The sequence below is a fragment of the Pteropus alecto genome, unplaced genomic scaffold (genome assembly GCF_000325575.1).
Source record: "Pteropus alecto unplaced genomic scaffold, ASM32557v1 scaffold75, whole genome shotgun sequence".
Taxonomy (NCBI): Eukaryota; Metazoa; Chordata; class Mammalia; order Chiroptera; family Pteropodidae; genus Pteropus; species Pteropus alecto.
Window position 1 is genome coordinate 12,025,985 of NW_006440638.1, and position 5,374 is coordinate 12,031,358.

Genomic DNA, 5,374 nt, shown 5'->3' on the forward strand with positions numbered 1-5,374 from the left:
GTAGCCACTAGCCACATGTGGATATTCTATACTTGAAATATGGCTGTGTAACTTAGGGACTGAATTTTTAATTCTATTTAATTTAAATGTAAATTTTAAAATGGAAAAATGTAAAATATTTTTCCTCTAACACATGACTTAATTGTTTTGGCAGAATTGCATTTTACTTTTACCGTTGAAAATTTAACATCAGAATATAGATGCACTGTAAGTATAATAGACACATTGGGTTTCATGACTTGATATAAAAATAAGAATGCAAGATATCACAATAAATTTGTATATTGAGTACAGGTTGAAATGATATTTTGGATATGCTGGGTTAAATAATAGATATTATTATAATTAATTTCATTTTATTTAACTTTTAAAAATGTGACTACATGAAAATTTAAAACTATACATGTGGCTTATCTTGAGTAATGTTTATGTGACTTATACTGTCCTACTAAGTCCCTGACCATTGGGAGACTATAAAATATTACAACTTGAATTTTTGTTGTTGTTTATTGCATACTTTCACAATTACAGATATTCTAAAGCATTCCTTAAAATAAGGGAAGGCCCAAGCAAGAATCAAATCAGAGGCAATTTTCTTAACATGCTGAGTGCATGTTTTGGTAATGTTCCTCTAAATGTATTTCACTGCAAATGAGCAGAAATCCTAAATCTTAATTTTTCTGTGCTTTGATCAAGCTCTGTTTCTTTGTCTCTTTTGACAAGGTTTGGCTTTCTCCCTGACCTCATTCATAAGAGGGCTAGAGGGAGCAGTCCCTTGTGGGCCTTTAAATGAAATGAAAAAGACTTTTCCCACCACAGTTCTCGACCTGAAAATTGCTCTTCAGATTCCCCCCAAAAGTCTCCAAAGACCAGCTTCTTTGCCTTGGCTTCCATTCCCACTGAAAAGCCTGAGACACTAAATAAATACAAATGCTTTTTGAAGAGAATAATAGCTAACATTGATTAAGCCTGTGTGCCAGGTAACATGCTATGTCACGTTATATGCAATATATCATTTAACTCTCATGGAGACCCAAAGATGCAAATGCTACTATTACCCATGGGACTGGGAATGGATAGCTTGACTATGATCATATATCTGGAAAGAAGCAAAAATTGGGTTTGAGCCCTTGTTCACTTGATATTGAGTTTATACTCTGAACCTCAGTCCCCCAAGATAACTGAAGTGGTGATCTACAATGGGACTTTTTAATCTGGGTTCTCAGATGAATGTCAGAAAAGATACGAAGATCCTGATGTTGCTGCTACATTTTGTTTTCTTTGGGGAAAAGTTCTATAACTTTTATTATACTATTAAATCACCCAATCAACTAGGAAGGATTAAGCACCTTTAGTCTACAGAGAAGTAAATCTTTTGGTGAACTTTTCTAGCTATCAGGTTACAATTATCAGCACCAACCTCAGGCATTAAAAAAAGTCATCTTTTTTTTTTTTTTTTTAAATAACAGCTTAAAGAAAGTACAAGATTGAATATACAGCTTTTTGGAATTCATGAGAGAGGGGAAGAAATTACTCAATGAAATGCCTCTAGGTAGGCAAGACTAAATAACACCACATAGCTACTAAGAACTATATATACATTGGTAAACTAAATGTGGTCTAAATATGCTTAATCGGATATTTAGAATATGCAACATTTGATGTAATATGTGTGAAAAAAATTACAATAGATGCTTAGGTTGATTTTGGCTGGTGGAGAAAATGAAAATGAGGGTGTATATGACATGAATGAGAATTGAGACCATACTTACCCAAATATAGAAATAATGTTCTCAAGATTTCAAAAGATAAATTTCTCTGAAATTTTGCTGAATCGTTAGAATCCTTACAAAGTTACAGCCAAGGGAATCATGTAACTTCTTAAGAATCTCAGAGAGCTTACTTACCATCAAGTGCAAACTCTCTGTCCTGGGCATTTCACTTGTTCTATCATTTCCTGGTGAATCTACCTCCAAGCAGACTGACTACCCTGATTTCCCTAGAAACAAATGATGAGTACATATTGTACTCATCTTGTGTACAAATGTACCTAAACTGTCCAATTAGCTTACCTATTTTAATCCCACCCAAATAAAAAGCTATCTCTTCTAAAATACCTTCCACAAATGGCCATATTCTCCTTGTTCACCTCCCTCAAGAATGGTTTTGTTACCTTATATTTTACCTGTGTTATAGTATTTTCTGCATTTGTCCAAAAGTATCTCATTTATGCAGCCACCTCTCAAATATTATATGCTTGACACTGTGTTTTCTCCCCACTAGATAAGTAGCTTTTACCGTGAAGAAATGCATTCTATTTCTGTTATTCCTTGTATGGCAGCTGACCCAGGATTCTCTAAATAAACATATGCTTACTTGTAAGGAAGTATTCAGTCTAGTGGGATTTGTGGTTTTAGGAACATAATTTAGGAACATCATTTTGGTTTATAATACTTAAAAAAATTTTTTAACATGACTCAGATACTTTTTGTATGGAATGGGCATATTACGTTAATTTGCACTACTTTAATGTGTAGATTCTCCTCTCCCTCACTCCTTCTTTTATATGACTTATATTCACAAAATTCTTTCAATAGTAGTACTGAGAATGGTTAAGAGTATGGGTTCTGCAGGCATACAGACTTAGATAAAAATCTACCTCCAACGCTTACTAGCTATTTGATTTTGGACATATTACTTGGAGTCTGTAGGGTTAATTTGTTGTTGTCATAAAATGAGATCAACAATACTGCCCACCTCATAGAGCTGTTGTGGAGATTAAAGGGCTTAGCACAGCTCTAGGTAAGTAAAAAGTACTCTATATGTGGAAGCTATCATACTGTTCTCAAAAGCACCTTCTAGATCCACTAATTACTCATAGTTATACTGCCAGTTCTGTCTAAGGCTAGACAACATCTCATGTTTCATGACTCTGGTTCTAGATATCTTACTCTACTAATATAATAAGAGAAACTTCAATGTGAGTTTCATGTTATTTCAATTGAAATAAATTTGCTGTCAGATCCAAGAGTCTTTAAAATACATTTTAAGCCCATTTTGCTGTCAGATCCAAAAGTCTGAGGTGGATGGAGCTAGCATTCCTTCAACATTTTATATGGGCTAGATCCTATTCTAATCCTTTTCCATGCATCGTTTTTATTTGATGTTTATGATGATCCTAAGACTATTATTTTATACATTCTACAGATGAGAAAAATAAAGTTTGCAAGAATATACAGTTATTAAGTGTAGAAAGTGGGTTAGAGCTAGAGAAAAAAATGGGAGTTTGTTTTAAAAAATGGGATTCAATCCATTTCGAGTTGCAGTTTTTAGATTTATCTATTCTTGACATCATGGTTAATAGTGTAATTTCTTTTTATATTTATTTCTCACGTGCAGATCAAAGGTTACAAATTAATAGTTAAACATTCTGGGGGAATGTGTATTCTTAAAGTAGCAATATAGATATCAATTAAATAGCAAATTAAGTATACCTTTTGACTTATGTGCAAAGAAGAAAATTACTACAGTATTAAAGAGTTTTTAACTGCTGGGTAGTCAAGTAATTAGGAAGCTGTCAAAGCTTGTTATGTTATCTTGTAACAGCTGGTGTTCAGAATATTTTTTGCTACTCCTGTGTGAAAGAGATGTGGTTAATATGCAGCTTTAGTCAACAAAAGTTCAGAGGGGACAATTTAATTATGACTCTATAACTTCTTAATTTTTAATTATTATGACATGGGGGGATCTGCCCTTAAAAAGGAGCGGTTAAAAGACATTTTGCACTCACATAAGATTGCAGAAATAGACAAATTTGAACAAGAAGTAATGTTTACTGGTTGCAGGTTTTTTGAGTGTTGCAGTAAGGTAATAAAGTTTCCGGGGTGTGTGTGCATGTATCTGTGTGTGTGTTAACATATATTAACATGGTATATTAAAGACCAACTTTTCCTAAAGGTTATTCCATGGGACACTAATACTAGTGTTGCGGGATCTTAACATATCTTAGAATAATAAATTTGAGATATAATGGGTTAAATAAAGCTAAAGAAGTATTTCTTTTTGTGTAGAATATCTGAGACTTAAGTAATGTATATAATATATCATCAAGGGAGTTAATATGTAAAATATTCCAAATTACTTGACCAGAAGATCTTTTCTTTGTTTTTCTATAATACTTTGAATATTCTCTAGATTATGTAGGTATGATGAATAAAAATCCTAAACTTAGGGTGAAAACACCCAGGAGCTCTAATTCTAATACTGACTTATTTATCATGAACAAGTCTGTTGGTTCATTTGTTCATTCATTCATTTCCACTTAAATGAGTTATCTCAAACTTAACCTGAGCAAAACAGAATTCTTCAATTTGTTCTACAGATCTTTTCTCTTTTTTTGTCTGCTCACTCATGCTCAATAGTACTATCACTTGGGTGATAGTTGCTTAAGTCAAGAACCAAGGTGATACTCTTGATTTCTCTTTTCTTCTTACCTCGCATCTGTAAAATTTGAAGGTAACTTCTGTAACATATCTCAAATCCGACCATTTCCTCTATCTTCGCTGCTATTACCCAGATCCTAGCCATAATTGTTTCTCACCTGAAATATTGAGGGAGAATATTCAAAATGTTTTCCCTGCCTCAACTTTTATTCATCTTCCACATAGCAGCCAGAAAAGTCTTTATAAAGTATAAACTAATCCATGTTCTTCTAAAAACTTTTAATGGTTTCTCATGGCTCTCATACAGACACCAAAATAAATTTTTAGTGAATGTAGATCTAACTATGAAGGACAAACAGCAAATATTTTAGGAAGTAATAATGAATACTACTTCACGTCTTTGGAATAGGGAGAGGTTTTTAAGTAGGGTTAACAAAAACACTAACCATAGCGGAAAAGTTTGATATATTGGACTGCATTAAAATTAAGAACTTCTATTTATCAAGACACCATTAAAAGACCGAGAACGGGGCCTATATAGTAGGCTTCTATTAACACATACAATAGACAAAGGATTCATATCTACTGCTTATAAAGAATGAATATAAACAACACCTATAATCATACAAAAAAATGAAAACAATCCAATAGAATATGAACTAGAGACATGAACAAGACACCTTAAAAGTATACCAATTCTTGACCATGGCAGTGATTATATGCTTTTTGATAATTCATTGAGTTATACATTTATGGCATGTGGTTTCCACTTTTATAAATGTGACAAAAATTTACATACCCAAATGAGTCAAGACATGAGTTAACTTCCTTGGAGTCTGAAATAACGACTTAGTTTTAATACTTAGTTATCTCTACAATGGTCTTCACAAAGCAAGTCATTTTTCTTGGAAAAGATAGACATATTTCACTTT

The 5,374-nt window shown here is 32.8% G+C and overlaps 1 protein-coding gene across 1 annotated transcript in view; it reads right to left on the reverse strand.

The window, feature by feature from the left end:
- Positions 1-5,374, reverse strand: part of FAM19A1 (family with sequence similarity 19 member A1, C-C motif chemokine like) — a 511,760-nt gene that overhangs the window by 215,359 nt on the left and 291,027 nt on the right. The window lies entirely within an intron of this gene.